This window comes from Bombina bombina, chromosome 5, assembly GCF_027579735.1.
Source record: "Bombina bombina isolate aBomBom1 chromosome 5, aBomBom1.pri, whole genome shotgun sequence".
Lineage (NCBI taxonomy): Eukaryota > Metazoa > Chordata > Amphibia > Anura > Bombinatoridae > Bombina > Bombina bombina.
In genome coordinates this window covers 581,472,535-581,481,382 of record NC_069503.1, presented here as the reverse complement: position 1 = coordinate 581,481,382, position 8,848 = coordinate 581,472,535, and the positions used below count along the sequence as shown (strand labels likewise).

The window sequence follows — 8,848 nt, the reverse complement described above, 5'->3', positions numbered from 1 at the left end:
CCCCCATTACCATACCCCCCCCCCCCGATCGCTTTCTCACTCTCTACCCCACTTTTCAGTATAGGAACCCCCTCTCCCTGCTTCCCCCTCACTGCCACTCTACATTATTTTTTTACGCAGCGTAGCGGTTCCGCCACTCCCACCCAGCTCTCACCCCCCTCCAGCGATGGGCCACCACCCACCTCTCTCCTTACTCTTCCACCCACCAACGATCGGCACCACCTCTGCCCGATGCAGAGAGGGCCACAGAGAGTTAACTCTGCAGCTCTATTTCTACAGTGCCTCACTCGTGGGGCATGCAGAAATAGCGCAATCTTGCTACTTTTAGTGAGATTGCGGCAGAGAGAAGCCCAGGGTACGGCCCTGGTCGTTAAGGGGTAAAACCCAAATTGTTGTCGATTTCTTTGATTGAAAACACTCACTATGCTGCTGAACTTTGTTTCGTTGGTGGCTAAATGTACCATCAATCAGCAAGCGCCGAACCAAAAATGGTCCGGCTCCTAAGCTAAGAGAACGAAGAAATATTGTTAATAGGAGTAAATTTGAAAATTGCTTAAAATTGCATGCTCTAACTGAATCATGAAAGAAACAACATGGGTTTCATATCCCTTTAATTAGCAATTCCTCTATACTGTGGTGCAATTTCAATTGAAAAACCCTTTTTGTGTATGCTTGCCATAATTAAATGCCTTACACTTTAGTACTCCTATTTGAAAAACATTGAATTAACGTGGCTTTTAGGCTTTATATCAGTTTTTTTCAGTTTTATTTAGTGCATTTAAGTCAAATACCAATACAAAGTACCACGTAGCTTTTTTGTGGAGCCAATGGCTGCTTAGTATCTATCAATTTAAAAAAAGTATTAGGCTTTTAGAATATAGATCATATTGTAATATAAAATAGAATTGTACAACTTTTACAAATCTGTGATATTTAAAATGATGAAACACATCCTTTTACATAAAGTTTTGTGTTAACTTTTTTGGTTTATAGCCCCACACCGACTTTTTGGTTAAAGTGTATTACTACACGTAACTTGCTTCTTCGAACTACCTAAAGTATTATTCTAAAATTAATTTTTAGAAAGCCTATAATTATGGAAACCCTATAGAGCGACTTTAAAACATATCAGCACTGTACTTTTTACATGAAGTGAACAAGCACCAAAAACGACCATTGGTCATCAATGTAACTGCTAAAAGCCTAGTGACGTCACGTCGGCCTCTCCCGGCTGCTGGGGGTCGGAAACAGGGATGACGTCCACGTAATGCGCTGGCCCCGCCCCTCTGGGAGGAGGGTGATCTGAGTGTGTGTGGAGCGGTGACTGACGCGTTGCTGGTGCGGGTGGATGTAGTTTGTCCAAAGGGGCTTACCGTACAGCGGGGACGGGAAATAGTGGCGAGAGATCGGAGGGATCTGTTACACGGAGTAGCCGGTGGATTTTATTTTTCTCTATGCTCTTACGGATATAACAAAACGGAGGTGTGTGCCGACTGACACCCGGACAATGGGGCGATGATGCAGTGACAGGTGAGAGGACGAGTGTCGGCAGTGGGTGCTCTAAGTGCGGGTTGAATAGTGCTGTCACTGCGGGGCACTGCCTGCTTGGAGAGCGGCTCTGTGTATGCAGTGAGCTGGATACAATTTGTATGGTTCAGAGGGGAGGGGGCAGTTATATAAACACCGGCACTGATAATGTCACAGTCCTCTGAAGTGGAGGAAAGCTGCGCTCTCAAGGACCTTGATCAAGTCACTTTATCTTCTGTTTAGTACAGCAGCAAGATCACTGCAAGCTGCTTAGTAACTCCTTAGCCATGGAAAAGTATGATCGGATAGTGTACGACTGAATTGTGTATATACATGATCTTCCTTAGACGCCTGATCTTGCTCTGAGCGTATATAGTTGTTTATATCTAGTAGACTATAATGTGATGAAGAAACGCACACTGTATGTAATAATAAACTCTCATGCTTTTCACTTCCTTTTAAAAGTGACTTCTTGGTTTATTTCAAGTTCGCATGGTGTATGCTGTTATCTTGATCTTTATTGTAATGGTGCTTCTTTATCTTTGCTATATTCCTACAAAATATGAACCTTCAGAATATGAAGTTCTTGGTTTAATCTTCTGCAGACATAGGAGTACACTAAATCATTTTCTGCCTTTATGATTTGCTCTTTTGACCTTGACCATTTACTTTGGCATCAACATGATTAGATTGTAAGCTCTACAGGACAGTGACAGAATGTGCCTGGAATGATTATAAAGTGTATGCTGCCAGTTAATCGTAGATAGTAATATTATGGATACGTTTAATACAGAACATATACCAGTTGGCTTTTTTTCACAATGGCATTTTCTGTTTAAGGCTCAAGAATGATATAATCAACCTAATCAAAGTATGTCTGCCAAATATATATGTAATAAAATCACAGACGTTTGGTTGAACTACATCCCTAATATTCCACTCTGGTGATTTCTTCTTTTTTTTTTTTTTGGCAGTAGAGGTCTTTTATATAGTTTTTCCTGTACTAATTTCCATTGGAAGAATACTAATATGTCAATGCTTGGGACCAAATCTGAGACCCACAATTACTTCACATTTCAGAAGTTGTGTTCAGATTTGTTCTGTAAACAACCCATAAGCAAAGCTAAACATGGCCTAGCATTTTAAGTATTGGCTGAAGGAATGATACATCATATTTAACCCCTATTTAGATCAATGAGCATTTTCTAATGAGAGAGGGTCATGCCAATGTTTAACAGTAGTTTATTATTCTTGTGGCTCTTTACCCTGTAGACAAAGATGGAATATTTTTTTTTTCTTAATAGATAGGAGTGTCTGATTTGACATAACAGATCTTTTGGATAACATGTGAGTCAGTATTTTGAACATATGCATTTTATGGTACTAATATTGAAACAAATACCCACATTTAAACTTAAAAGAGTGCAAATAAAGCATCAAATCAAATTCTTTAAAAGGCTTTCATGTCCTGACGTAAAAACATACACATTAAAACCCAATTCATACATATTAACTTTTCATTTGTTTCACTTAAAAAAATAAACATATATATTTTATTCCTGTTATGTAAAGCTCAGTAATTTTAGCTCCTGCTCAGATTCGTTCCAGAATGAGCTACACTAGGAAGAGGCATTTTCAGCAGGGATGACTTCTCAAAATAAGCAGTTATTTCGCAATATTTCTGTTTTCTGGTCTTCAGTGTGACTGAGCCGCAATTCTGATTCTGCTTTCCTTGCCACTAAAGATGTTATTTGTGAGTCATGTGACTGTTAAAAAAAAAAAAAGACTTAAAACTAAGCTTTAAATTTTAAAATCTGTGTGTGAGGGGTCTGAAGTTGTTATCCTTTTATAAATAGTAACATCTGTTACATATTTTAAAACATAAACAATGTATTTGATCTAAGCCCAAAATACTTTATATAATAAATAATCTTGAATTTTTTTTAGCTGCTTAGAGAAGAGTGAGTGATGGCTGTGGTCATAATTTCTAATTTCTTTGTAGTGGGCAGTTGCATTTCCACCCAAAGTTTGTTCTCTGTCTGTTGTGTTCAGAACATTTACACACGAAAGCCTTTTTTTTCTTTGTTATACCTTAAAAATGTTTGATACAATAGAACTGCTTTATGTGCTTTTTTCTATTACAGTCTTTTTTTTTTTTTTTGAACATTACAAATATTTGTTACTGCAATGGCATAGGGCATGTATAAGTTTAGGGATTTTAAACAGCACTGTGTTGTAGTTTTAAAACAGCACTGCTTTGTAGTAGAGGCAGGCAATTAAAAAGGAGGTTAGTTTCAGTTAGTGTGTGGCAGGAAGTAACCATTTTATTTTCAGTTTTGGTGTCTCTTTACATTTGCGAAAATATAGGGGGGAAAAAAAGCTCCATAAAATAATATATATTAAAAATAAATATAATAATAATAACAAAATTAAAAAAATAAATAAATAATATATATATATATATATATATATATATATATATATATATATATATATATATATATATATATATATATATATATATATAAATCATTATTTTGGTCTCTGCTTAAAAACAAATAACAAAAAACGGGGAAGTTATATGAATGAGTTCACTTGCTGGTGTCAGCTTATGCAGGAAATCTGAAGATCATTTGCCTCCCAGCCCCCCTTGTCATGCGGTCATTCCATATACCTCATGTGTTGCATTTCTTTGGAAGCAAATTCCCTTTTTACAGATTATAACCAGAGTTTAACACACATGGTATAGGAAAGAGGTTTTAGAGTAGGGGGTGGGCCAAGTAATTAAATACGTTTTTGGCCGTCTCTGAACTGAAGTAATACTATATCTATTTTACATAAATAAAATCACGAGGCCAGAACATTTGCGTGACTACTACAGTTACATATTTTCATATGCTTATGATGAGGTTTTGCCTAGACGAATGTATTATAGTATGTACTAAAGGATACTTTGCTTGGGACGGGTGCAGTCCCTAAAAATATATCTTTAGCCTTACAAGAATCTGTGTGTATGTATCATCTCCATGCACTTACCTGCCAAACATCCACTTAGTTGCTACTACCTATAAGTAAAACAATGATACAAAGGATAGGCACACTCTGGAATTTATAGTGCAAAACAATCTTCTAAAATTGTATTTGAAGATCAGTGCAACCTGCATGTCACCGTTTCAGCTTCATACACAAGACATTTTAACACCAACTGCATTTTTTTACATGATAAATTCTTGTGTCTATCTTTTGTATAATATATATATATATATATATATATATAAAATCACAGACACACACACACACACACACACACACACACTGGTTTTTAACACATTGCTGCTCAGGAAATAACTTTTTTGTAATGTGTTTAACCTCCTCCTGCATGGATTAAACACATGAAATGCAAGCAATAGTGTAATAGTAAAATGCAAATATTAATGGAAAGTGCATTCTAAAAATGTGTATCCCACACAAGTAGAAGCACTATTTAAATGTATCTTTGTTTTTGCTTAAAAAAGATTGTTTAAGCTATTTATTTTGATTTTAAAGCTAACATGAAGTACATGTCTGTGTACAGCTGAACCTTAAAGGGACACTGAACCCAATTTTTTTTCTTTTGCGGTTCAGATAGAGCATGCAATTTTAAGCAACTTTATAATTTACTCCCATTATCAAATTTTCTTCATTCTCTTGCTATCTTTATTTGAAAAAAAGAAGGCATCTAAGCTATTTTTTTGGTCCAGGACCCTGGAAAGCCCTTGTTTATTGGTGGGTGAATTTATCCACCAATCAGCAAGAACAACCCAGGTTGTTAACAAAAAATGGGCTGGCATCCAGGGTGGATTTGATTTAAATCAAACTGATTTAATTCACGATTTAAATCACAATTTAAATCACTAGTCATTAAGGCTTGATTTAAATCATAAAGACTAATTCTTGCTGGTATAACTTTAATATGCAAGTAGATGAAGATTTTTAGAATAACAACTTTTCATATTAGGTTTTTATCCCCAGTTTAATAGGTTAATCAATATAATTCATATTTGGACAACTTTTCTGTTGTACTTAGGAAGGAGAAAAATAATCATTACCTTAATAATAACAATTTAAATAGATTTATTCAACTGAAACAATAACATTACAACATATGTTATTTGCTTAAACAAACATCCATGTTTGCTAACTAATTTGGCTAAACAAAATATATATATATATTAAGAAACTAAGACTGTCAGCCCAGCCTACACATGAAAAACTTAAATACTGTCCTCTTTAGCTCACTCGTCATCTTCAGCTTCTTCTTTGTTCATAATCTGGAAAAGAAAAACAAGCTTTCCTGCTTTATCGGGTCCCAAACAATTTCTCAATTTAGAATAAATGAGTCCAAAGGAAGAGACTATTCTTTCAATGCCTGCAGAAGAAGCTACTGCTGTTAAAAGTGAAATCATTACTTGAACAGTCTCTAAATCCAAGTGCTTAAGTGACTTCCACCAGTTCACTGGTGTGACTTTCTTTAAAATATCTTCAGCAAACATATATTTCTTGAATGGTTCCCCCTTAGCTTTGAAGTTTATTATAGTTGGCATTACAGATGGATGATTGCTGGATACCCATGTCATAGCTAACTCCTCTCCCTCAGCACTTAAAGGGCCGTAATACCCAAATGTTTAAACACTTGAAAGTGATGCAGCATAGCTGTAAAAAGCTGACTAGAAAATATCTCCTTAACATCTCTATGTAAAAAAGAAATATATTTTACCTCAAAAGTTCCTCAGTAGCCACCTCCCATTGTAAAGGATTTCTAAGCAGCATATTAGTATGACTGTCCTAGGACAGCTGAAAGGATGAGCCTCATGCACTGTCATATTATTTCACCAATCAGGTAAAGGAAGCTTACTATGAAATCTCATGAGAGTTAAGTCAAATCTCATGAGATCACAGTAAGAGTTCATGACCTCAGCACTGCTGATGCTAATTGGCTGCTGTTCATTTCTTCATTTTTTTTTAAATTTTTACCTGCAGCTGGGAGCAGGTGAAGTATAACCTTTTACACAGAACTTACTCTGCTGAGCTGAGGAGATTGTGAGGTAAAATGTCTTCCTTTTTTACATAGAGATGCTCAGGTGATATTTTCCTGTCAGCTTTTTACAGTTATACTGCATCAGTTTCAAGTGATTTAGCATATGCGTATTATGTCCCTTTAAAGGGACATTATACACTCATTTTTTCTTTGCATAAATGTTTTGTAGATAATCTATTTATATAGCCCATAAATTTTTTTTTTTTAAATAACATTGCTCTGATTTTCAAACTCCTAACCAAGCCCCAACGTTTTATGTGAATACGCTCGACTACCTACTCCAGCTTGCTCCTGTTTGTGTAAAGGGTCTTTTCATATGCAAAAGAAGGGGGAGGGGGGGGAGTGTCTTATTTGTCACTTGCAGTGGGCTTTCCAGCTACCTTTTCAACAGAGCCACACTGACAGCTTCTAAGTAAGTTTTTAAACAGTTTTATACTGGATTTTTATATCAGTATCTGTGCATATTATTCTTTATAGTAGTGTCTATTACATGCAGTTATATGAAAATGAGTGTATACTGTCCCTTTAAGTTTTGACCCTGATACTGGATATTGACAATATTTGCCAAAAATGAGGTGTAGACAGTGCTTGTCCCAAATCCGATTTAAATCCAAAAAATCTGAATTAAAAAAAAAAAATCATTGATTTTTATTCACCCTGCCGGCATCTAAAGTTACATTCTTTTCAAATAAAGATACCAACAGAATAAAGAAAATTTGATAATAGGAGTAAATTAGAAAGTTGCTTAAAATTGCATGCTCTATCTGAATCACAAAATAAAAATAAAAAATTGGGTTTAGTGTCCCTTTAAAGGGACCTAAAAGTGCCAAAAGGAAATGTTCTATGCCAGAACATTTTATGATAGAGCTGATTGCATGTAATTTATGTCTTAAACCACTGCAAAAGGGGTTAAAACACACAGTTTGTCTGCTCCAGCGCTACAATGCACTAAATGGACCTATCTGAACACTTTTGATGATCCAATGACAAGAGACTAGGTTACAGTATTGCATTGCTGCTCTGGAGCTGATTTTAGCAAGGTGCTTAACCTCTTTGCAACAGTACAATAATACATATATATCAGTGTTCTCCACAGAAATATTTGCCAGCCGGGTGGCATTATGAAGTAGACGGGTGGGGGCAGTGTTATCTTTTCTAATATTCTATAATTTTTTGTTATCCAAAGCACAAATTGATTGCATCATTTAACATAGATGTATTTAATAATAGTTTGTGTAATAAAAAGTAAATTTTTTTTATATTCGCTAATTTTAGCTAAATATTGGCTAACATTTTTGCTGGGTGCTCGGTAAAATCAGCCATGTGGTGCACCCGCTATAATATAAAACCGCAACCGCGAAAAATTGTGCAGCCCTAAAAAAATATATATATATATATATATATATATATATATATATATATATATATATATATACACAATATAAAAAGTCTACACACCCCTGTCCGGTTTAATGTGACCTATAAACTGTACAACTCAATTGAAAAACAAATTGAAATGTTTTAGGTAGAGGGAAGAAAAAATATAAAAATAAAATATGGTTGCATAAGTGTGCACACCCTTAAACTAATACTTTGTTGAAGCACCTTTTGATTTTATTACAGCACTCAGTCTTTTTGGGTATGAATCTATCAGCATAGCACATTTTGACTTGGCAAGATTTGCCCACTCTTCTTTGCAAAAACACTCCAAATCTGTCAGATTGTGAGGGCATCTCCTGTGCACAGCCCTCTTCAGATCAGCACACAGATTTTCAATCAGATTCAGGTCTGGGCTCTGGCTGGGCCATTTGAAAACTTTAATCTTTTTCTGGTGAAGCCATTCCTTTGTTGATTTGGATGTATGCTTTGGGTCGTTGTCATGCTAAAAGATGAAGTTCCTCTTCATGTTCAGCTTCCTAGCAGAAGCCTGAAGATTGTGTGCCAATATTGACTGGTATTTGGAACTGTTTATAATTCCCTCTAGCTTAACTAAGGCCCCAGTTCCAGCTGAAGAAAAACAGCCCAAAAGCATGATGCTGCCACTACCATGCTTCACTGTGGGTATGGTGTTCTTTTGGTGATGTGCAGTGTTGTTTTTGCGCCAAACATATCTTTTGGAATTATGGCCAAAAAGTTCAACCTTGGTTTCATCAGACTATAACAACTTTTCCAACATGCTTTTGGCAGAATTCAGATGTGTTTTTGCAAAATGTAGCCTGGCTTGGATGTTTTTCTTTGTAAGAA

The 8,848-nt window shown here is 35.7% G+C and overlaps 1 protein-coding gene across 1 annotated transcript in view; it reads left to right on the top strand.

Annotated features, from left to right (window-relative positions):
- The first annotated feature begins 1,301 nt into the window (after nt 1–1,301).
- GALNT1 (polypeptide N-acetylgalactosaminyltransferase 1) overlaps nt 1,302–8,848 on the top strand; it is a 506,720-nt gene continuing 499,173 nt past the window's right edge. Inside the window, exon 1 of the mRNA XM_053714537.1 lies at nt 1,302–1,530. The gene's annotated coding sequence lies outside the window, so the exon portion shown is untranslated. The remainder of the gene's footprint in view (nt 1,531–8,848) is intronic.